The following is a 26376-nucleotide window of genomic DNA, read 5'->3' as shown; positions in this document are numbered from 1 at the left end:
TGTGTTGGGGGAAGTCATCAAGAGGGTGTGACTACCAGCTGATCCGAGAGCTAGACCCAGGTGACAGGAGGCTTCTTAGTCCCCCCCCCCCCCCCCCCCGCCATCATCGGAATGTACATTCTGAGCATCATTCCCGTAACCAGAGCTGTTTCAAGGGCACAACCTTAAAAAAGAAATGTGTTGTTGAGACCATTTGGATTGTATATGGGACTGAACCCTGTTAAGTGCTCTATATAAACTTTTAAGATTCTGGCAGGTAGGTATGATGACCTACCAATCTGGACTGGCCTGCTTCTTTCTTTGGTCTCTCCTTGCCCTCTGTGTAGGGGGACCAGGTTTGAATTTTAGCCGGAGAACTCCCAAAGTTGCAAACCAACACCCTGCCCTCAGAAAACTTACATTCAAATACGGGAAGACAGGAAACAGTAAGCATAAGTACATTATACATAGTATTATTAGGATGTGATAAATGTGATGAGAAGAAAAGATGTAGAGGAGGGTAAAGGGAACAAGGATTTTCTTTTTTTGGTGGGGGGAGGATGTTACACTTTGGAAGACAACAATCAGTGTAGACCTCGTTAAAAAGGTGGTACCTGAGCAAAGACTTGAAAAGGGTGAGGAAGTGAGCCACGTGGGTGTCTGGGGAAAAGCACTGGAGGCAGAAGGGATAACAGCAGCTCCTCATACGGTTGTGTAGATTGAGTTCATGTATTTAACTAAAAATAGTGCCTGGCAAATGGTAAATTCTCAAAAAAAAAAAAAAGGGTTCTTTTTTAGAACGAGCTAGCTGTAGACGCTCCTTTCCTCTCTGCAGTGGGCGGATGTACTGAGTGCCTCTTGGTAGGCGCTCACTATAGCAGAGAAAGGCTCTCCTAAGTACGAGGGGTCTTGAAATCTTAGCTTTATCTATCCCAGGATTAGCTTTCATCCCTGGGGCTTAGCTCTCAGGGGCAGAGCCATCCTGGAGAATCATGAGCTCGAGAGGTATCATACCTGTGGTCTGTGTATTTATCAGATACGGATCCCGGAGTCTGTCGGCACACACAGGCGCAGGGACTTGCCCTACCGTCACACAATTAGTCAGCAGCAAAGCTTCGATAGGCATGGGGTGTTTTGCTTCCAGGTCTGGTGTTCTGTTCCTGCTCTGTGCTCCTCGTCCTGCAATAAACCTATTTTTACACGGCTTATTTCTTCCAGTAAACTTTCAGGTGTCTTTGCGCAGGGACCACGTCTTACTCATTTTTGTTTTCCCCTTCAGAATCAGGCACTAAACAAACAAAAAACCAAAACCGTTGCAAGAACAGTCAGTGCTTGATTTTGTTGGGTACCGTTTCAAATCGTAACCACTACCTGTAAGTCTGTCAGATAATGCCAAGGTGGGACCGACCGTCCCTTGTTTCCTGCGTTTGTATAAAGCATGGGGACATAAATTGTCCTACAAATCAGGGACCTCCCAGAAGAGATACCGGACATTTACATTTTCAAACTTTTTTATGTTGCTAAATATCATGTGAAGATCCTGGAGCATAAAGATGATTCATGAGCTTTGGGCTTTGATGAGCAGTAGCGTCAGGCTGCTAGATAAGAGATGGCATTTCCAGGACAAAAAATGGGGCAGACAATGCAGGACAAACACTTTGTTGTCCCTTGTCTTAATCCAGGGTGGGTTCTCAAAGTGTGGTTTATGGACGGGTGGCATTAGCATCACATGATGCTCGTCAGAAATGCAAATTCTTGGGGTGCCTGGGTAGTTCAGTCCATTGAGCGCCCGACTCTTATTTCGCCTCAGGTCATGATCCCAAGGTCATGGTATTGAGCCCTGTGTCAGGCCCCACGCTGGAGCTGAAATAAAAAAATAAAATAAAATAAATGTGTTCGACAAATTTTTTAAAAATGGGAGAAATAGTTAAGGATATGTGAACTTCCTGGGGACTGCTGTGAGGTGACACTGGATTACGTTTATCACCTGATTCCCATATGCCCTTACTCAGACTGGCCTATTTTAGAGTGGTATTACAGGCCCTAGGAATTCGTATTCAACTCAAGAGTTTGTAGCCAACATTTCCCAAAGATTTGGTGGGTATTTTTTAGGTAAATGGCTGCAGGCTTATTTGGGCAAAGTTATGAAATTTCAAGGTCCTGATGTTTGAACAGTCTGGTTTCTGTAAAATATTTGCTTGTAAAGTCCTGCTTTTATTTTATTTTTGTAATAAAAGACACTCAAAACCTCTCAATTTTTGTGCTTGGAGGCTCCATGCTCTCCAAACCAGAGTTAGAGATCTCTAAGTGTCAGGTCACTAATTGCTATAAATATTTCATGGTAATTGCTAATCATGCCCATTCTTTTTTAGAGGTTTGTTTAAACCCTTGTTTAAACATCAGTTCTGGGTAAATAAGGCTGAGATGATCTAGGAGTACATTTTTTTCTTTTTTCTTTTCTTTCCAAGGAAGATGGACTATGCTAGTGGGAAAGCCTTAGATGTGTCAAACATTTTGATGAGATGTGTGTTCATTTGAGAAAGGAACCAGAGAGAGAGAGAGAGCCAATCTGGTGTGTACTGGAGGGAGAGAGAGAGAGAGAGGGAAATCTGAAGCTGAGGATGGGGATACATCAACAGGGAGTGCGAAAAAAGAGCCCATGAGACCAGATACTGCATTGGGAGGGCCAGAGCAAGAATCCTCTGATGGCAAAACTGCCTGGAAGGCTGATAATAGAAATATTAAATGTAGATTTTTAACATGTCTGCTGTGTTTATATACTCTTTAGCAGTCGAAGCAACAGAACACAACCAGTTCTGTGATTTACAGTTTCTCTTAACAGAAGAATGTCAAAATTATGTTGGTAATAAGAGCGTTGATAAAGTTTTGCCTTTCCACTCTCATATGAAGTTGGAGAAATGCAGCGATTTAGGTTTGAGAAGAGAAACAATTTGGAGGATAAATTTGGTTTTGTCTTTAGGTGACCTAAACTTGAACAATAAAGAGTAACGAGGACTTCTGTTTCCAGCGATATGGCAGACTAAGTTATCTGTTACCTCTTCCAACGCAAAACACTTAAAAATGCTAGACACATTACAATGGGCATCCTTTTCGGTGCATAGCTGAATTTATAAGAAAGAAGGGGAAACTCCAGGGCCAAAACTTGAGAGTCAAATGAAAAATTGGAAGGGTTTGTAGGTCTCAATAACCAATATACTTGGATTTTAATGGCGTCACAAGGACGGAAGACAGGTTTTAGGTCCATTGGGTAAGAAATTGATGAGACTTGCAGTGGCAGCAACAATGATGAACAAGGTGGACTAGAAAACAACTACTTTCGGCTAGTCGCTGACCAAAAAAAGCATTTCCTGATGAATGGTAACTGCCGGACTATTCTCACATGGTTTAGGCATCCAAATTTATTTTGTCCACATGCTCTAATAAAATTCAATCAAAAACTTACCATAATGGTGCATCCTTGGACACCTGCCAGAAGCACGTGCCACATCTGGAAGAGCATGCTCTCAGTCCAGGCCTTTGCAAAACAAACGACAGGATTAATCCCCAGGGTCTTCAGATTTTGGAATTATTCATGTCTTTAAGTATGTTCAAGTGAATAAATAACTAAACAAATGAGGGAATAACAATTATAATAGAGAAACAAAACCTTACGAACAGAAGATACAGTAAAACCTTGAGTTGTGAGTAACTTGTTCTGTGAGTTCTGCAAGATGAGCGAGTGATGTCTTACAATAAGGGTAGTACTCAGTGCCGAATGTCACATGATCACAACTGAATCAAAGGTTCTTGAAATTCGCTTTGGTATGTAAGTGCTTTGGACTGTAAGCATGTTTCTGGACTGAATTATGCTCACAAACCAAGGTTTTACTGTAGTAAGTATTAGAAAAAAGAACCAGATAGAACTTCTGGAATAATTATAGCAATCGACATTAGAAACTCCGTGGAAGGGTTAGTTGCAGATTAGAAGCAGTTTAAGTGAGAATCAGTAAGAAATACAGAAATAATCATGAATGCACCAAAGATAAAGAGGGATTCCTTCTTTGGATAGATTCATACATCTCTTTGGGTTACATTATAATTATAGTTATGTTGGCTTAGGAGCTGTTACAGGACTCGCAAAGAGAAGAAAATGAGTTAGCACTCTGAAGTCTTTACAACTATCTTATTAGCTTAAAGAGAAGGTGATGTCAAAAAATTAAAAATGGAAATTTTCTTATGGTCATAAACATGATACAAATTTCTCTTACCCTGTCATTGGCAGGTGAACAACCAAAGAAAAGTGGGTGTCATTGAATGCCTCAGTAACAGCTGGGATAGTAAACACAGCATGCTCCAAGGGCTCTTCTAGAGGGAAGAGTTGGAAAGTGTGATGAAATAATGATCACTTTTTCTTCTTTCAAGATTCTCAATGTGCATAACATACTACCATTTGTAAAAATAAAAATAATATGTCTTACATAATATTTATTTTACGTATATGCATGCAATACACAGGAAACTGGTAACGAAGACTGCCTCTGGTGAGGGGAATTGTGTACCTAGGGGGATAGGTATGGGAGAGAGACTTATTTCTCACAGTTCTCAAACTTTTCTAGTCTTAGGACCCCTTTTGGTCTTTTAAATTTTTTTTAATGTTTATGTATTTACTTAAACCTTTTTTAAACGTTTATTTAGTTTTGAGAGAGAGAGAGAGAGAGAGAGAGAGAGAAAGTGGAGGAGGGGCAGAGAGAGAGGGAGACACAGAATCCAAAGCAGTCTCCAGTTTCTGAGCTGTCAGACAGAACCTGACGTGGAGCTCGAATTCATGAACCATGAGATAATGACCTGAGTTGGATGCTTAACTGATTGAGCCACCCAGGCACCCCAGGACCCCTTTTGGTCTTAAAAATTATTGAAGTTCCCCAAGTGTTTTTGTTTATATGAGTAATATGTTCAATATTTACTGTACTAGAAGTTAAAACAGAAATCTTAAAAAAATCTATTTAATAATTCACTTAAGGGGCATCTGGGTGGCTTGGTTGGTTGAGCGTCCGACTTCGGCTCAGGTCATGATCTCATGGTCCGTGAGTTCGAGCCCCGCGTCGGGCTCTGTGTTGACAACTCAGAGCCTGGAGCCTGTTTCAGATTCTGTGTTTCCCTCTCTCTCTGCTCTTCCCCTGTTCATGCTCTGTCTCTCTCTGTCTCAAAAATAAAATAAATGTTAAAAAAATTTTTTTTAAATAATTCACTTAAAAGTAAGAATAAACCCATGATGTGTTAACATAAATAATATCTTGTTAAATAAAAAATAAAAAGAGAGCCTTGAATAATAAATAAAATAAATAATAAATAAAATAAATAAATAAATAAAATAAAATAATAAATAAAAATAACTATATTTTCTAAAACAGAATTTAGTGAGAAGAATGGCATTGGCTTTTTTTTTCTTCCTGTAAATCTTTCTAGTGTCTGGCTTAAGAGACAGCTGGATTCTTACATTAGCTGCTGTATTCAGTGTTTGCGATCTTACATATCATGGAGATTCTGGAGAGCACCACTGTACCCTTGAGAGAGAATCAGAGTGAGAAAGGGAAACAATATCTTAGTACCATTATGAAAATAGTTTTCATCTCACAGACCTATGCAAAGGATCTCAAGAACCTTGGATTGCACTTTCAGAATTGCTTCTGTATAAAATCTGTTGGAATTCTATACCATGTGCATGGATTAGCAAGTCACAATACATCCAAACTTGCATACATACAAATATCCATACATGCATATGCATGTATAAATGTACACCTTTCAAAGCTCTCTCTTCTGATATTTCTGGAATGCAAAAAGAAAGGCAACTGGAGGTTTCTGTGAAACAACCGTGTCACAGTTTTGATAATGCTTTTAGAAAGGAAAAGCGAACATATAGCTGTTAAATCTAGTATTTATTGGGTGCTTATTATGTACTGGACAGTGTGTCAAGAATTTTACCTGCCTTATATAATTGAATCTTTTCCCGAACCATATGAGAAAGGTGCTATTATTTTCTTCACTTTATTAAGGAGAGACTGGGACTTAGAGAAGTTCAATCATGTGTCCGAGATCATGCAGCCATTAGGATTTTGCTACGTCCAACTCCAAAGCACATCGCTTTCAAAAACTAGAGTCTAAATGGCGTTTTTTTTCTTCTTTTAGTGTTTAAAATTGTGGTAAAATACACATAACATAAAATTTACCATCTTAACCCCTTTTGAGTGTATCGTTCAGTAGTATTAAATACTTTCATAATGTGGAACTATCACCACTATCCATTTCCGTAATTCTTCTCATCTTGTAAAACTGAAACTCTATACCCATGAAAAGATAACTGTTCTTTCCACCCTTCCTCCAGACCCTGGCAACTACCATTCTTTCTGTCTGTACAATTTTGACTACTCTAAGTATCGCATATAAATGGAATTACATAGTATTAGTCTTTTTCACATAGCAAGGTGTCTTCAAGATTCATCCATGTTGTAGCTTATATCAGAATTTCTTCCTTTTTATTTTAATATATGTGCTGCTGAAGTGAGCACAAAATTACCTCATTTTTAAAAGCTGAATAATTTTACATTGTAGGCATCTATCACATTTTGCTTATCACTTCCTCCATCGATAAACACTTTGGTTGCTTCCACATTTTAGCTATGGTCAATAATGCTGCTGTGAATAAAGCCTTTAGTTTAGTAATATTATTATTATTATACCAATGTTCTTAAGTTTGACAAATGGACCATAGATATGTTAATAATGGGGCAAGACAGTTTTGGTGAGGGAATTCTGTGTATGTTCTTGTAACTTTTCTGTAAATCGCAAATTGTTATAAAAGAAAGATATCTTTAAATAGTGAATGACAAACTTTTAATATTTGGTCAGTAATAAATATACCTTCAGGAAGATTCTTCTCATATGTAATTTCTTTCTACTTCAGTATAAGCATGTATTGCTATTTTTGTCTATTTCCTGTTAGTCATTAAGAACCTCTGCTTTTTACTTGCCATAAAAAGTGTTTTTTTATGACTAAAAATTTGAGAATTACAACAGCTTTTCACATATATTTGCATTTTAAACAATTCATGTTATTTAAACAACCCAAAATCATGGTTCAATTTTAATCCCTGTATAACTATTTGGCCATATTCTTTGGCAATACTGTCTTAAAGTCACATAGGCACAGCAAGCTGACAATCATTATGATTGGCTTTATTTTTTAACTTTATTGAGATACAATTGACATAGAACATTATGTAAGATTAAGGTATACAATGTTTTGATTTGATACACTAATATTTTGCAAAACGATTACCACCCTAGTGTTAGCTAATACTTCTGTCACATCATCTAATTACAATTTTTTTTTGTGGTGAGAACATTTGAGATTTATTCCCTTAACAACTTTCAAGTTTATAATACAGTATTGTTAGCTATAGTCCCCATGCTGTACCTTAGATTCCTCAGAACTTACCATCTTATGACTGAAAGGTTGTTCCCTTTGACCATGTCTCCCTACTTTCCCCATCCCACCCCCTAGTAATCACCATTCTACTCTCTGTTTCTATGAGTTTGATGTTTTTAGATTCTACATATAAATGAGATCATTCAGCATTTGTCTTTTCTAACTAATACCCTCAATTAGCATAATACCCTCAATTTCTATCCATGTTGTCACAAATAGCAGGATTTCCTTCTTTTTTAATGGCTGAATAGTATTCCACTATATCACATTTTCTTTATCCAGTCATCCACTGATGAATACTTAGGTTGTTTCCCTGTGGCTATTGTGAATATTGCAGCAAAGAACATGGGAGTGCAGATTCCTTTTTGAGTTAGTGTTTTCTTTCTTTTTTTTTTTTTTTTTTTTTTGATAAATTCCCAGAAGTGGGATTTCTGGATCATATGGTAGTTCTATTTTTAAATTTTTTCAGTAATCTCCATACTATTTTCCATAGTGGTTGCACGAATTTATATTCCCTCCAACAGTGCACAAATACTACACATCCTCACAAATACTTGTTATCTCTTATGTTTTCAATGATAGCCATTCTAAATGTGCATGAAATCACAAGAACCCAACTAACCAAAACAATTCTGAGAAAGAAGAACAAAGCTTCAAACTGATGATGATCCAAACACTATGGTATTGGCATACAAAGTGATCCAAACAGTATGATATTGGCATAAAAACAGACACATAGGTTCTAATTAATGGAACAAAATAGAGGCCCCAGAAATAAACCCGACATATACGGTCAATCAATTTACAACAAAGGAGCCAAGAATATGCAATGGGGAAAGAACAGTCTCTTTAATAAATGGTGCTGGGAGAACTGGATAACCATACACAGAAGAATGAAATGAGACCCTTATCCTAAACCACCTACAAAAATTAACTCAAAATGGACTAAGGACTTAAGCATAACTTGAAACCATAAGCTCCTAGAATAAAACATGAATAAAAATCTCTTTGATATTGATCTCAGCAACAGTTCTTTTTTTATTTGACACCAAAAACACAAACAACAAACACAAAATAAATGAGTGGGGCCACATTGAACTAAAAAGCTTCTGCAGAACAAAAGAAACAAGCAGCGAAATGAAAAGACAACCTATGGAATAGTAGAAAATGTCTGCATATCATATATCTGATAAGGAGTTGCTATCCCCAAACTATGAAGGACTCCCACAACTCAATAGGAAAAAAAGAACAATTCCATTTAAAACTGGGCAGAATAACTTGACCAGGCATTTCTACAAAGAAGGCCTACAAATTACCAAAAGATTTATGAAAAGATGCTCAACATCACTAAGCAGCAGGGAAATGCAAACCAAAACCACAGTGAGAAACAGCTAATTGTTGGTGTTAACAAAATGGATTCCACTGAGCCACCCTACCTACAGCCAGAAGAGATATGAGGAAATCGTTAAGGAAGTCAGCACCTACATTAAGAAAACTGGGTACAGGCCCAGCACAGTAGCATTTATGCCAGTTTCTGGTTGGAATGGTGACAACCTGCCGGAGCCAAGTGCTAACATGCCTTGATTCAAGGGATGGAAAGTCACATGTAAAGATGGCAATGACAGTGGAACCACACTGCTTAAAGTTCTGGTTCTGTATTTGGCTACCCGCTCATCCAGCTGACCCTTGTGTCTGCCCCTCCAGGATGTCTACAAAATTGGTGATATTGGTACTGTCCCTGTGGGCCAGGTAGAGACTGGTGTTCTTTTTTTTTTTTTTTTTTTAATGTTTATTTTTATTTTTGAGAGAGACACAGAGACAGAGAGAGACAGAGAGAGATAGAATGTGAGTAGGGGAGGGGCAGAGAGAGAGGGGGACACAGAATCAGAAGCAGGCTCCAGGCTCTGAGCTGTCAGCACAAGCCTGATGTGAGGCTCAAACCCACAGACTGTGAGATCATGACCTGAGCCAAAGTCAGACGCTCAACCGACTGAGCCACCCAGACACCCAAGACTGGTGCTTACACCCAGCATGGTGGTCACCTTTGCTCCGGTCAATTTTACAACTGAAGTAAAGTCTGTTGAAATACACCATGGAGCTTTGAGTGAGGTTCTTCCTGGGGACAACATGGGCTTCAATGTCAGGTATGTATCTGTCAAAGATGTTCATCATGGCAATGTGGCTGATGACAGCAAAAACGACCTACTAATGGAAGCAGATGGCTTTATGGCTCAGGTGATTATCCTGGACCATCCAGGCCAAATCAGTGCCAGATATGCACTGTGCTAGATTGTCACACAGCTCACATTATTTGCAAGTGTGCTGAGCTGAAGATTTATTGTCGTTCTTGAAAAAAGCTGCAAGATGGCCCCAAGTTCTTGAAATCCGGTGCTGTTGCCATTGTTGATATGGTCGCTGGCAAGCTTTTCTGTGTTGAGAGCCTTTTTGCTGTTTGTGACATGAGACAGACGGTTGCTGTGGGTGTCATCAAAGCAGTGGGCCAATAAGGCAGCTGGAGCTGGCAAGGTCACGATGCAATTAACAATGCAATTAACACAATGCAATTAACAATGCATTGTAAAACAATGCATGTAATTGGATTGCTGGTGGGACTGTAAACTGGTGCAGCCACTGTGGAAAACAGTATGGAGTTTCCTCAAAAAATTAAAAATAGAGCTACCCTACAATCTAGCAATCATAGGGGAAAGATCCTAGCACTACTAGGTATTTATCCAAGGGATACAGGTGTGCTGTTTTGAAGGGCCACATGCATCCCAATATTTACAGCAGCACTATCAACAATAGCCAAAGTATGGAAAGAGCCCAAATGTCCATCAACAGATGAATGGATAGAAGATGTGGTATATATATACACAATGGAATATTACTTGGCGATCAAAAAGAATGAAATCTTGCCATTTGCAACTACATGGATAGAACTGGACTGTATTATGCTCAGAGAAATTTTTCAGTCAGAAAAGACAAATACCATATGATTTCACTCATATGTGGCATTTAAGATACAAAACAGATGAACGTAAGGGAAGGGAAGCAAAAATAATATAAAAACAGGGAGGGGGACAAAACATAAGAGACTCTTAAATATAGAGAACAAACTGAGGGTTGCTGGAGGGGTTTTGGGTGGGGAGATGGGCTAAGTGGACAAGGGGTATTGAGGAGGGCACTTGTTGGGATGAACACTGGGTGTTATATGTAGGGGATGAATCACTGGATTCTACTCCTGAAATCATTATTGTATTATATGCTAACTAATTTGGATGTAAATTAAAAAAAAAAAAAGCAAAGGAAATCATTAACTAAATGAAAAGGCAACCTACCTATTGGGAGAAATATTTATTTTATCATCCTGTTTAGCTATTGCAGTGTGGTGGGAGGAAATGTTTTAAGTACTTGCTAGGCCTTTCTGCCAGAGTCAGACAACAACTTCTGAGGTGCAGCTTTGATCTTGACAGCCCTCATTTGTTAAGGCGCAGGCTTTGAAATGGGAAATTGGGAAAGACTTTAGAGAAAAGGTGTTTATTTCATGGTTATATATGGGTATGGGTCTTTACAGACCTGAATCTGTGTTAGCCAGGCTAATAGGATTGGGGAGAAGCCAAGGTTAGTGGTTATGTAGTTAGTATCTATGGCTGCTGGTCTGTGTGGTCATCATAGCCGGAGTGGAGTGGACAGTATGATAAAGGAATCATTGACTCTGGTTAAATGGTCTGACCCATGTTTTCAGATCAACGAGCTTCCCATCCAATGTGCTCTGGATACTCATGTACAGAGAGAATGAGTTATAAGGTTAACTTACTACATTATAAGAATAATAGTGAGGAGAGAGGGCAAGGTGATCAGATGGTTAAGGAAGGCAGCAGAGGCAGTGATTTGAGCTTTGTAAGATGGAAAAAGCAAGTCCTTGAATTTTCCTTTTTAAAAATAACTCCGAGGGGGTGCCTGGGTGGTTCGGTTGGTTAAGCATCCGACTAAAGCTCACGTCATGATCTCGTGGTTGGTGGGTTCGAGCCCGCATTGGGCTCTGGGCTGATAGCTCAGAGCCTGGAGCTTGCTTGGGATTCTGTTCTCCCTCTCTCTCTGCTCTTCCCCACTCACACACTCTCTGTCTCTCGAAAATGAATAAATGTTAAAAAAAATTAAAAATAACTCTGAGACTGTGAATGGAATTTGCTTATGTTTATATGTTTCCTTAAACTATGAACTTTTTGAGAATAGGTTCTGTTTTATTTATTTATTAATTTTTAAATTTTAGTGTTTATTTATTTTTGAGAGAGAGAGAGAGAGATGGAACGTGAGCAGAGGAGGGGCAGAGAGGGAGAGAGGGAGACACAGAATCCGTAGCAGGCTCCAGGCTCTGACCTGTCAGCACAGAGCCTGATGTGGGGCTCAAACTCATAAACCGTGAGATCATGAAGTCAGACGCTCAACTGATTGAGCCACCCAGGTTCCCCACGGTTCTGTGTTTTAATAAATCTTTTTATCCCAAACAACTAACACAGTGCCTATTGAATAATGTTTGTTGAAACAACCAAATTTCTGGGATCAGGACATGCACATCTTTTGGCAAGTCCTTATTCGGCCTACTCATGTTTTCACCCCACCTATCTACAGTGTGAATTATTCTTACTTTATGTGTGCCAGGTACTATGCATAACGGTGTGATGGAAGGAACTGCTTTGGAGTTACCACACCTGAGTCCCAGAGCTGCTTCTAAGTAGCTATGAGGCCTTGGACAAGTCACTTAAATTCTCTTGGTTTTTGCTTTTTAATTTATGAAATGAGGTTTTCGGACTACATCACGGAGGGAAATACCTGGGGAGCAGCATACTGTCAACCTTTCCTCCTACACCTATAACAGGGATGACGTCTTCACATAGCCACTGCCAGGGAGCCAGAAGTGACACTGAAATAAGATCTATTTCCTCTCCCCGAACAAGATCATCTCAAAGGTCTGTGGCCTAAGCTGTGAAAACACATACACAGCTAAAACTCAACTAGCCTCATCATGGGTTATTGGATACCCAGAGTCAATTGATTCCCTTTCTTTTTCATATATTTTCTCCACCCCCCCCCCCTCCAGTTTCTTCCTAGACCTATTAACTTGGCTAGTTAGTATTTCCTATTTCCATGCCTTTCTTTTGAAGTGAGCAGTTAGGGGCAAAAAGAGACACAGAAGACCTGAAAGGTCTCCCACGTCATTTGTCAATTAGGTATGAATGAGAGCTGCCCACACAGAAGTTCTGCCACCATGGCCAAGACTCCAAGCATGACCAGACTGTACTTGTGCTGATAATTTGTACTTATACTTACTCCTGTAGCTACCTGTAGCCACACCTGTAGTTACATCGACCCCAACACCTATACCTACACCTATGTCTATAACTATACCGACACATACCCTACACTTACACTTACATTTGAAAGCTCATGTCCTTTTTTTTCCCCCTTCCTAGTATACAGAGAACACTGCAACAAGCTATACTGTTTGTTGCCAGACTCCTAAGCCAGGAAGAATTCTCTCAAAAACAATTGGCAATGACACATGTGAAACATCTTACTGAGAGTAGGTGCAAAACATTAAAGACATACAGCTTGGACCATGAAAAGGCTGCGAGACAAGGATGTGAACTACTGGAAAGAATATAATGTAAAAAACAAAACAAACTCAAAACAATAACAACAACAACAACAACATGGAGAGACATAAGTTGCTCACCAGGAGCAAAGTCCAGTGCTAGGCAAACCTCAGAATACTCAAATAATCAAATTGTCTATAATATGTGATTTCTGGAATGCATGAAAAGTGACAGGCCGATTTTTTAGTAAGACAATCGTTTCTTTTCAGAATCTGCCCAGACTTGTTAAAACCTCTTTCAATGATCTTTGGGTAAGATTTTCCAAAGAAGAGATCATCTTCCTGATTATTCTAATAGCTCGCCTCATCAGAGTGGAATTTTGGATTACTTCATTTCATAAGCACAGGTCAGAGAATAAGCTTCCTGAGAACTGAGTTCCTCACTGGAAACTCTTGGTGGAGACACAGACAGACAGGCAGGGCTCTGGAATGGGCCATCTTCCCTGAAGAGTTCTCCTTCTGTATTTGCCCTCACATAAGCCTGTTTTATTTTCCACACATGACGTATTGATAACTGAAATTGTTTTATCTTTTCTTTTCCCTTTGGGATGGCTCCCCTGTGGGTGATGGATGAGTGGGGTGCTGACCTTTAAAGTTGCAGGCTCATTTCTTTGGCCCACAGGGGAATATACACCAATTTTTGAATCTGAATGTTTTTAGGCAGAAACTCTCCAGCTCGACATAATCACCACTCCTTCCTGTCTCACACTTGCTTCTTCACACATCTGCGTTCTCTGCCTTATGCAGTAAGGCAAGAGAGTGTGGGAACTGTGGCTTCCATACACTGGGTCTCCTGAGGGACCTATAACTTCACAGAGTGGGGACCTCGTACGCACATCAGCATGTACAGTGGCAAATGTTCAACAAGTATGTGTTCACTGGGGTATAAAGTGAGAGGTTTTATTTTTGGCTCCTTCCAACTTGTAGGTCAAGGAGGGGGCATCTTACCCGTCTCATACTTTCACTTTCTCACCTGTAGGAGAATTGAATGAGGTAGTATGTGGAACTGAGAAGGAACTGGAAGGTAGAGTCCCTGTGAAGATTCTTTTAAGACCCCTGATCGGTACTCGCCAGACAACAAAGAACTTCCTTGTAGGCCAGCTTTCCAGAGGACAGAGCTGCCCCCTTAGATATGGAGCAAAGCTTTATCAGTCTCAATATTGTAATGCCCCTCTCCATGAAAGATGAAGTCATGAAGAATGATGTGGCCAGTTTTATCCTTTTTGGTTGTTGTTGTTTTGCAGAGGGGATTTGCTGACTGCTTCATGGTGTCATAGCTACAAGCCCATCCCAATGGTACTTTAAAACTGTTTAAATTTTTTTTTCTAGTTGGTAGAAATACATTTGTTTTTTTTTTTTTTTTTTTTGTATATTGGTCTAAATTCATTTAGGAATTCTAACTGGACATCTAGTTTCTTTTGGATTTTTCCAAACATAATTTTTGACTAATGGCTGTTTTAAAAATGCCTTTTATTGGTTTATTTCATTGGCTACTATCTCTAATATGATGTTGAGTTGAAATGCTGAATGGGTATCTTTGCCTCATTTCCAGTCTTAGTGGCAAAGCTTTCAATATTTCCCTCTAAGTTATACTTGCTACAGGATTTTTGTTAAGTATTCTTAATTACATTTAGGAAGTTCTTTCTAGTTTTAAAACATTTTTTTTAAAAATCATGAATGAGTGTTGAATTTTATCACATGCTTTTTATGGATTCATTGATATTATCATGCTAGTTGTGAATATTAAACGTTGTGTTCCTAGAATAAATTCAACTTGTTGATAATGCATTATTTTTTATATGTCTCAATTCATTTTGGTCACATATTGTTTAGAGTTTTTGAATTGATATTCATGAAAAGATTGTAATTACTCCCTCTCCCCCTTGTGATATCCTTACCTCGTTTTTGGTAATAAGATTATGCTGACTTTATAAATCAGTTGAGAAGTGTTTTTGTTTTTTCCAATTCTCTGTAAGGGTTTGAGTATATTAGTATTATTTCTTCCTTAAATATTTGGAAGAATTTATTAGTGTAGGTGTGTAGACCTGAAGATTTCTTTGTGGAGATGTTTTAAATTATAGATTCAATTTACTTAAATATATACAGTAAAACCTTGGTTAATTCATTCTGGAAATATGCTTGTAATCCAAAGCACTTGCATATCAAAGAAAATTTCCCCATAAGAAATAACGGAGGCACACCTGGGTGGTTCAGTTGGTTAAGCACCCAACTTCAGCTCAGGTCATGGTGTCATGGCTCATGAGTTTGAGTCCTGCATCGGGCTCTGGGCTGACAGCTCAGAGCCTGGAGCCTGCTTCAGATTCTGTGTTCCCTCTCTCTCTGCCCCTTCCCTGCTTGTACTCTCTCTCTCTCTCACAAATAAATAAATATTTAAAAAAATAATGGAAACTCAGATGATTCGTTCCACAACCCAAAAATATTCATGTAAAAATGATTACAACACTGTAATATAATACAAAATAATAAAGAAAATACAAAATATAAAGAAAAACAAATAACCTGCACTTACCTTTGAAAACCTTCAAGGCTGGTGTGAGGGAGACAAGAGAGAGGAGGGTTATTGTGTAAGATGACTTTCACTATCACTAACGTATGCTGACTACAGTAAAGTATTAATAAACTCTTGTCCTATACTGTATTTAATGTAACTGGCAATAAGGCAGCAGAGGAAAGGGTCTATGTCTGCAGGCAGCCTGACCTAGAATGAAGCAAAGTATCCCTAAGGTTACTCTTGTATGGAAAAGCAAAGGACTGCCCATAGGTTCTTTGAAGTGACAAAAAATACACCAATGCCAGCTGTGGGCACCTTCCAATGTTCTGAAAAATCACTGATTTCTGCCAAACACCGCAGCCTGGGAACAAGCATCCGAGCATGGGAAATGATCACCCATAATCCTGCAATGAGAGAGAGAGGGAGAGAGAACCATTGGCTCAGTTGTGGTCATCTGAGTTGGTGTCACGTCCTACTCGTATTGCAAGATATTGCTTGTTTATAAAGTTAAAATGTATTAGAAATGTTTGCTCATCTTGGGGAACACTTGTACAACAAGTTACTCGCAATCCAAGGTTTTACTGTATTACTATTCAGATTTTCTATTTTATTTTGTTTCAGTTTTGATATTTTGCATTTTTCTAAGACTTGTCTTTTTTCTTTTTCTTTTTCTCTTTCTTTCTTTCTTTCGAGAGAGGGAGCAGGGGAGGGGCAGAGGAAGAGACAATTTTAAGTAGGCTTTTGCCCAGCACAGAGCCCGATGCAGGACTTGATCTCACCACTGTGAGATCATGACCTGAGCTGAAATCAAGAGTTGAACACTAAACTGACTGAGCCACCCAGGCGCCCCTGTCCTTTCTTTAAAAAAAAAAAAAATTGGAGTATGTAGTTGACAATGTTACATTAGTTTCAGGTGAATAAATAATGATTCTACAAGTGTATACCTTATGCTATGCTCACCACAAGTGTAGCTATAATCTCTTATCATAAAATGCTATTACAATATCATTGACTATATTCCTTATGCTGTATCTTTTATTCCTGTGATTTCTTTATTTCATAACTGGAAGCCTGTTTCTCTTACTCCCCTTCACTCATTTTGCCCATCCCCCCACCCCCTCCTCTCTGGCAACCAGCAGTGTGTTCTCTGTATTTGTAGGAGACTTGACATTTTCATCCAAATTTTCAAATTCATTTCCATAACATTGTTCCTAACATCTCCTTATGATAATGTTTGTAGGATTTGTAGTGCTGTCTATTCTTCATGCTTGATACTAATAATTTGTGCCTTGTTTCTTTATTGTTCTTGATAGGGTTATATAAATTTTATTAAAATTGTCAAAGAACTAGCTTTTGGCTTTGTTGATTTTTCTCTATTGTGCATTTATCTTTCTCTATTGTATGTTTATATTTGTTGATCTTTGTTTTTATCTTCATTATTTCATTCTTTAACTTGATACGGGTTTGGTATGCCTTTGTTTTCCTAGCTTTTCAAAATAGGTACTTAGATTACTGATCTTTTGTCATTCTTCTTTTCTATGTATTTGAAGCTATGTTTCAATCTAAGGACTCCTTTAGCTGCACCCCCCAAATTTAAGAATCATTGCCTAAGACTCGGTCTCAAGTTTATGCCAGTGATGAGTGGTTTTTAACTGGGGTGATTTTACTGCCCCACCCCCTGCCCTCAGGAACGTTTGGCAGTGTCTGGAGACAGTTTTGGTTGTCACATCTAGGGGAGGGGAGCTACCAGCATCTAGTGAGTAGAGGTGAGGGCTGTTGCTCAAAATTCTACAATATACAGGACAGCTCCTCATAACAAAGAATTATGTGGCTCAGAATGTCAATAGTGCTGAGGTTGAGAAACCTTGTGTGTTTAGGTCTACTTATTACCCATAAATGTACTTGCCCCCCTGACCCCCAACCCCATAATACCCTCCACATGGCTTGTTTCTTGACTACTTTAGGATTCCCAAGATGCTACCCCTAATCACACTATACATGTAGTTCTGCATCATGCTATATAATCTCTACTGTTGTATTTTCCCTCATAGCACATTATGCATGTTATCATATGATGTATTATAAATACCATGTATGGCCATATGTATGGAATGTTTATTTCTTCTTGCTTGCCTCCCCCATTAGAATAGAAAAGTCCTGTCTATTTTGCTCACTGTCCTTTTCCCAATATCTAGAATAATGCTCAATGGTTGAATGAGTTAATATCTGTTGCATGGCTGATGCATTGTTGCATCTGAATGAGCATTATTTCCAGTTTGAGGTAAATAAGGCAGATGTTGTGTTAGGGGAAATACAAATGTAAACAAGAAAATATTGAATTATCCCTGGTGCAAGAAGGGAGACTCCTCCTCCCCCTTTCCTTAGAGTATTTACTTAAAGAAAACTGTAATTTTGAGTTCTTTCTTTGCCTGTTTGAGATGTCTATAAACCTTTGTAAAAGGGAAATAAGCCTCTAGACAGTTTTTTAAAAATGTTTATTTATTTTGAGAGACAGTGTGCAAGCAGGGAAGGGGCAGAGAGACAGAGACAGAGACAGAGAATCCCAAGCAGGCGCCTTGCTGCCAGCACAGAGCCTGATGCAGGGCTTGAAATCATGACCTGAGCTGAAATCATGACCTGAGCTGAAACCAAGAATCAGACGCTTAACCAATTGAGCCACCCAGTTGCCTCTAGCCAGTTTTGTAAGTAGGGATCTTTTTCAAGGACTTGGGAGCCATCCTTTTGAAATGTAATTGAGGAAGATAGCACCTTTATTTCCCAGTCTCTGGGAATAGGGAGGAGCCCAACTTTGGTAGTGTGTGACCCCAAGTTGCTATTTTCCTTCTTGTCTCAAGTAAATAAGCAATGTATATTTCCTTTGGATAAAGGCACATTAGTAAACACGGTGATTTTATCAGGTAAATTTGGGAGGAACTACACGCGGCAAATGGTGTCGTCAAATGCTCTTCCTTGAGGACTAGTTATTGTTTGTCTTGAGAACAATGAAACGGGTTGTATCTGCTTGACTATAGAAAAGGATGAGATTTCTTTTCCGCCTTGCGATCTCTTCAGTGGATTATCTGTGATGTGGATCACCTTCTGGTTTAATGTTTACTCAGTAAGAGGGTTGTTTTTCTCTGGTACTTTTGTGGTGAGTTTTTCTGAGTTGGCAGGACACCCATGGTCTCTGGCTACGTCGGGGAGGTGGGTTTGTACTTTAAAAGATGCTCCTCTGCATTTGTTCTTATTGAAAGCAGCACCCTGTCCTCACCTTTCTGTCTCCCTTGGTACTTGTCTCAGGCACATCAGTGCTTCTGAATCTGAGGGAGACCATGTTCCATCAATTCCCTTCTCCCACACCATCTAGGAGCTTCTGTAATTGTCTGGAGAGTGTATGCAAACTCAATTTCAAGGTAGGGAATGAACAGTTTAACACACAAATGGACTCTTCTTTCACTCCTTCTAGTAGATGTGTTTTAGATGGCTCCTTAGTGGGAGCGGGGCAGAAACCAGAGGGATTTTTCTTTTCTTTAAAAAAAATTGTTTTTAATGTTTTTTATTTTTGAGGGAGAGACACACACAGAGCACAAGCAGGGGAGGGGCAGAGAGAGAGGGAAACAGAGAATCCGAAGCAGGCTCCAGGCTCCAAGTGTCAGCACAGAGACTGATGTGGGGCTCCAACCCAGGAGATGTGAGATCATGACCTGAGCTGAAATTGGATGCTTAACCGACTGAGCCACCCAGGTGCCCCTGATTTTTTATTTTCTTAGGGGAGGTGGTCATCATGGTTGGTACTGTGGTCCAGCGATCCACAGTGGGGCGTGCGGGTATTTTTTTCTACAATCTGCTCCTTTCTGAGGACTCGTGTCTTTTCTGTGGATAGGACACATAATCTGATTTAAGATGTTTAAACAACTCTCTTCCTGAATGGTTGAAAGAGTGAAAGAGTGAAAGAGTGAAAGAGTAAGTGTCCTACAGCTGCACAGAGTTGAGGTGGAGGTGAGAGGGTCAGAGGGAGGTGAAAGGTTGTGGCTTTGAGCTAGATTACTCCTGGTGGGGGGTAGAGTTAGGTGGGGGCTCATGAGGGGTGGATATGGCTTCATCTTATGTCCTCAAGAAGGTGAACCACCACAAGGCTTCCTCATTCCTTCACTCTCTTTTTCTTCCAGTCCTACCCATTTTCTCTCATCAGTCCTCCCTTAGGTCGGTCCTCCCTTAGGTCCTCCTCACCTGAAGTCCCTGGCCCTTGCCCTCAGGGTCACTCTTGCTCTTCCTTCAACATAATGAAACAACATGTTCACACCCTTCCTAGGCTTCACAACTCGGGCATCTCAGGCACCAGTCAGTTAACACTGGGGTCTTCCTCTGCTGGGACTGCTTGATGATTTCCCTGGGGCGAGGGTCACTGGCGATGGTAGCTGCTTTAACTTTGGTTCTCTCTCTCTCTGTTGGCAACGCTAAAGCCAGTTTTTCTCCCAGAGAACTTGATGACAAACACACTTCTCTACTGGAGTAATTTTTTCCAGAAAAATTTTGGTCTATTCTGTGTGAAGTATGTGTGTTCTTCACGAGACCCTACTTCTCATGAAAACAAAACAAAACTGATCCCGGTGTTGTTATGTTACAGGCACATTTTTTTTCTTCTCACCTAATTTTCATTACAAAGTATTCCTGGATTAATTGAGATTGCTTCTGCCTAGCTTTTTGGATGAAAGAGCCCTATATTCAAATAGTGCCTCTTTTGGGGCGCCTGGGTGGGCTCGGGTTGGCTGAGCGTCCTGCTCTTGGTTTCAGCTCAGGTCATGATCTCACAGTTTGTGAGTTTGAGCCCCGCATTGGACTCTGTGCAGACGGTGAGGAGCCTGCTTAGAATTCTCTCTCCCTCTCTCTCTCCTCTTCCCCTACTCTCTCTCTCTCTCAAAATAAATAAAAACAAAAAAAATAGCGTCTTTCTCTCTCTGACCCCAAATTTCTCCTATGACAGATGTGGTTGAAATTTCAGCTGCCATATAAATATTCAGTATTGGAAAATATACTTGCAGTGTGAGAGGCAGAAATGTTCCAATGAGAGAGATTACCCCAACTTTTTGAACAGATATCTTTTTTCTATATATAGCTTTGCCAACGATTTGATGAAAACACCCTGTGATTGTGATAAATCCTGTCTAAGTAAATGTTGAAAATATGTACAGAACTTTCAAAACTATTTTCATTTTGTGTGAGTGGAATATAAAGTAATTCAATATCCATTGTCTTCCTTCCTGTCTTCTCATAATGCATTTGGTCTCCAGATGTTGAAGTGAGATATTTTTTTTAATGGAAAGTAAAGGAGTCAGTGTGGGTTAACATAGGGAAGATACTAATGCATGCCTGAAACTGAGGCTAATGCGAATTTAAATTCCTGGGACCCCTGACGCAACCCTGCCTTATGTTGAACTTGGGACTGAGAGAGAAGGAAGCCCAGTGATGTTAAAGCACCAAGTATTCCAAGGGAGAACTGTAGATGTTTTCCCACATTTTATCTTATTACATTTTCTTGACAACCTTGCCAGGTAGGTTTTCTCTTCTCTCTCTCTCTCTCTGTCTTGCAAATGAAGAGAGTCAAGCTTAGAGAGTTTAGGTAGTTTTCTCAGGCTTCCAGATATTTAGGTGCAAAACCCAAGAACACTTGACTTAGAAGCCCTTGAACTGTCCCACACCTGAAAGTCCTGCATGCCCGGTTCTATAGTCATACCTTACAATGTTACTTCAGGACAAAGGTACTAGGGACTTGCTTCTTTACGGTTTCATACCGACATGCCTTTGAGGCCAGAGATCATGACATATCTAGCTTTTTCTTACCAGCTCTGAGCATAAGGAAAGACATTTAGGAAAAGGTCAATACAAGGCTATTAAAATAATGAAAGAAGGGGCACCTGGGTGGTTCAGTCGGTTAGGGGTCTCACTCTTGATTTCGGCTCAGGTCACGATCTCAGTCATGAGATTGAACCCCACATCAGGCTCCACGCCCGGCATGGACCCTGCTTAAGATTCTCTCTTCTCTCTGTCTCTGCCTCTTCCCGACGTGCATGCGTGTGCATTCGTGCTCTCTCTCTCAAAAATAAATAAGTAAATAAACACATAAACAAATAAATAAAATGGATGAATGAATTAGACATGGCTATCCTAAAAAACCTTTCCAAAAGAGCTCTTCTTTTACGAATTTCCATTTCTTTGGGGCTAAGCCTGGCTGGCTCAGTTGGAGGAATGTGCAACTCTTGATGTGGGGGCTGTAAGTTAGAGCCCCACACGTGATAAAGAGATTACTTAAATAAATAAAACTTTAAAAAGTTCTATTTTTCTTTTTTTTTTTTTCAACGTTTATTTATTTTTGGGACAGAGAGAGACAGAGCATGAACGGGGGAGGGGCAGAAAGAGAGGGAGACACAGAATCGGAAACAGGCTCCAGGCTCTGAGCCAACAGCCCAGAGCCTGACACGGGGCTCAAACTCCCGGACCGCGAGATCGTGACCTGGCTGAAGTTGGACGCTTAACCGACTGCGCCACCCAGGCGCCCCAAAAAGTTCTATTTTTCTTAAGCCTTGCAGTTTTTAGAACCTATGAGATCACTTGAGGAACTCTTTTTCCATGCCCACTTTAACATTCATAAAATTATCAGATATTTCATTTTACATTTACAATGTCTCTAACACCTGTTTCCTCCTTTTTATTCCCATTGCCATCACCTCTATTCCAGCTAGCCTCAGGAAGTAGAGAACTATCTTCTCTCCTTCCATTCACTCTCTCTGTTTTACTCTGTTTCATCCATCCATCCATCCATCCATCATCCATTTTTTCATTTCTTCAACAAATGTTTTGTGAGTTCTTACTAAAGACACAATAAACAGACTATCCCAAAACAGTGTGATAAATGCTCAAGAAAGGATTGTTTAGGGTGCTATGAGAATACAGAAAAGGGTCACTCTTACCCAATTCAGGGAGGACAATTCAGAGAATTCTTCTTGGAGGAGGTGTCTATGTGAGCTGAGCCTTGAAGAATCAGTTGAGTTAGAAAGAAGAGAATGGGGAAGTGCAAAATAATAACCATAGGTCCCTCCCCTGTTGCCTCATCATTTATTTGCCCTTGTTTCGATTTTTCTCCATAGAAGTTTGTAATATCTGGCATACCATGTAGTTTACCTGCCATATCTCTTCTCAGAATTATCCAATGACTTTCCTTCTCGCCCTCAGTACAAGCCAAAATAATCACAGTGGTTGCCCAAACTACTGTGGTGTGGCTTCTGTTAGTCCTCTGACCTCTTCTCTCCCTACTATTCTCTTCGGTCACACTGGGATCCTTGTTGTTTCTTGAATGCATCAGGCTGCTGCCTGTCTTGGAGCCTTTGCATTCATTCTTCCCTCTGTGTGCAACAGTCATCTCACAGATGTTTGCATGGCTAACTCCCTCACTTCCTGCAAGACTTACTCATGTTATTACACAGGGCTTCCCTGATTATCTTATTTGTAGTTATATCCATTCACCTCCTCACTGGAACTCTCCACCCCCCCTCCCCTTTTATTTTGGCCTAGAAAATAGCACCTTTGATCATACATTTACTTATTTCATTTACTCCCCAAAGAACACAAGCTTCATGAAAACAGTGGTCTTTGAGTCTTTTATTTTTTAAAAATGTTTATTTTGAGAGGGGGGAGGGGCAGAGAGAGAGGGAGAGAGAGAATCCCAAGCAGGCTCAGAGCCTGACGTGGGAGCCAAAATCAAGAGTTGGACACTTAAGCCACTGAGCCACCTAGGGGCCCCTTGAGTCTTTTAAAATCAATTCTGTCTGGGGCACCTGGGTGGCTCAGTTGGTTGAGTGCCCAGCTTCGGCTCAGGTCATGATCTCGTGGTTTGTGAGTTCAAGACCCGCTTCAGGCTCTGTGCTAACAGCTCAGAGCCTGGAGCCTGCTTCAGATTCTGTGTCTCCTCCTCTCTCTGCCCCTCCCCTGCTCATGCTCTGTCTCTCTCTGTGTTTCAATAATAAATAAACATTAAAAAAAATTTTTTTAATCAATTCTGTCTTCACTACCCTCATGAGTGCTGGTAGTGAAGACACAATTGATTTTAAGTGAAAAGTCTTAATAAATAAATATGGGTTAAATGAATAAATGGAAGGCTGGAAAACAGGAAATATAAAAGCAAGTCTGGAAGAAATTGTAAGAAAAGGCCAGAACTCTAATTTGGCCTGATTCATTTGGAGACCCCTGATTGAATTGCTAGAGTCAAGGATTCAGTAGTGTGGTATCTCCCTCCTTAGACTCTTGAGGAGCACTGATTTTGCTAAAGGGAAAGAAACATTTCATTTTGGTTGGTGGTAATGACTAAATTTCTTCCTCTCTCTTAGATAATATTGTTTTAAGCTTTCATCACCACCCAGAGTCACTTATCTTTGACCAATACATGGGATTCTTCCATAGAGCTACAGATTTCCTGGTTACTGTTTATTGCCCTAGTATAGACATTAGGAGGTGGACATTAGGAATGTTGGAGTTTTTGACTAATGGCCTCTGTTTCCTTGGTGTGTAGGAGGTTAGACCATCTGGTGAGAGAAGGTGGAGACAGAGTGGAGATAACATTTTGAACTGCCACCCATTGGATTGGGAAATGTGGCTGATGACAGAAAAGAGAGATCTTGAGCAGAATGAAGTGTTGGGAAATATCTTTGATGTGTATTCTTTTGCATCATTAGTGCTGTGGTTTCCTTAAGAAGAAAGAAGGAACACAAATTCTCATTGTTAGGAAACTAACAAGCGAGAAGTAATAATGTGCTGTTATTTGCCTGTGGGGATCTTATTGTCCTCAAATGATAGGAACCACTGCAGGGAGTAAAGCCCCACAAGGCAGGCTAATCATTGTATCAAAGGATCAGATGTCCAGCAGATATATAAGGGAGAGGATAAGAACCCTGGGTCTTCTGGAAGGCAGGCCATTTCCTAATCCTGGTGAGATTAACACTGAGGTTCAGATTTTTTTTTTAAGTTTATTTATTTTGAGAGAGTGAGAGAGAGAGAGAGAGAGAGCATGAGCAGGGGAGGGGCAGAGAGAGGGAGAGAGAGAGAATCCCAAGCAGGATCTGCGCTGTCAGTGCAGAACCCAATGTGGAGCTTGAACTAACTGTGAGATCATCACCTGAGCCGAAATCAAGAGTCAGATGCCTAACAGACTGAGCCACCCAGGTGCCCCAACATTGAGGTTGAGATTAGCCAAAGGTTCCTTGTGGGAGCCCTACCAATGACCAGGCAAGCCCTCCTGAGGGAACATCCATGCTTGTAGATCCCTTCCCTCTGGTGGTAGAAGAGGCTGCTGGAGACCAAATGCCCTGGTTCCCGCCTTCATCACACTCCCCTAAACTTCAACAGTGAGATTTTTTTTTCAGACCACAAACTTGAATTTAGCAGAATGTCCACTAGTGTGCTATAATCAGACTTTAGATAAGCAGAATAGGAATATAAGAAATCAGGTCAGGGGAGGAGCAGGAATTTTAGGGGTAATCCTAGAGCTACAGAGACTTCCAGGAGGGGTGAGAGAACATCGATAGGATCCAGGACCTAAGGAATTTGGGGGCAGGGAATTGTGAGGGCACTTCTACGATGGAATATGGAGAAATTTTATGTCATAGGGACAAATTGGAGCCCACACCAACAGAGAAGGAAGGAAAATAACATTAATGGGGCACTTACTATGTACCTGGGGTTTGTCTAACGCTTATGACATACCACTAATGCATATCATTTATATCTCATGACAGTTCTGTGAGAGTATTGTAATCTCAGTATTGTAATCTGTCAGCACAGAGCCCAATGCGGGGCTCGAACTCACCACAAGATCATGACCTGAGCCAAAATCAGGTACTTCACTGACTGTGAATCAGGCGCACCCCTGTCACATGTAATTTTAAAGGAGCAAAAGTGTCTGGGATTCTTCACTTGTTATTTGTGTCCTTTCATCTACTAGATTCTAAACTTCTACATGATGATGGCAAGGATTTATTAAACAGGATTATATCTTCTGTATCTTTCTTAACAGCATGCGGGCGGGCACTCAGTAAATACTGTTTAGTGCTCCACACTAATCCAGTTGGAGAACATGTTTCAGACCACTTGGATCCTAGGAGAGCAGCTGGGGAAGGTGACTGTTGGTAAGCTTGAGACTGACAAGGGGATCTCAGCCCTTCCCTCAGCCTTGTGCAGGTCCTCACCCTGGGGCTCTGGGCTAGGGAAGACTCTGGCTTTGCTTCTTCACTCTTGCTGGGTGAGAAGAGCTGGATCTGAGAGGCTCCCTTGCAGGTCACAGTCATTCTGGCACATCCAGGAGATTTGCCTGCATCCAAGGCATTGGTTGGGGAAGCTGAGGGTAGCTTGCATTTGTCTAGAGCAGGGTTTCTCAACCTCAGCACTATTGGCTTTTGGGCCAGATAGATAATTTTCTGGTATGAGGGGCTGTCCTGTATATTGTAGGATGTTTGGCAGTATCTTTGGCCTTGACCTGCTAGATGCCAGGTAGCATCTGCACCCTTAGTTGTGACAATCAAAAATGTCTCCAGATATTGGCAAATGTACTCTGGGGAGCAAAAGCATTTGAGAACCACTGATCTCGGGCTTTGTTTTTTCACAAAGAAAATTCACCGATGTGATCACATTGTGAATCAGGAAGGAACTTGTTCTTTTATCTAATTTTTTTTTTTAATTTTTTTTTTAACATTT

At 40.2% G+C, this 26376-nt stretch overlaps 2 pseudogenes; both read left to right on the top strand.

Moving 5' to 3' along the window:
- Nucleotides 1-26376, top strand: part of LOC122476041 — a 127174-nt pseudogene that overhangs the window by 80684 nt on the left and 20114 nt on the right.
- LOC122475895 lies at nucleotides 8574-10036 on the top strand (annotated as a pseudogene).

This window comes from Prionailurus bengalensis, chromosome E4 (genome assembly GCF_016509475.1).
Source record: "Prionailurus bengalensis isolate Pbe53 chromosome E4, Fcat_Pben_1.1_paternal_pri, whole genome shotgun sequence".
NCBI lineage: Eukaryota > Metazoa > Chordata > Mammalia > Carnivora > Felidae > Prionailurus > Prionailurus bengalensis.
The sequence above is the reverse complement of the archived record's forward strand: the minus strand, read 5'-3'. Positions and strand labels throughout refer to the sequence as shown.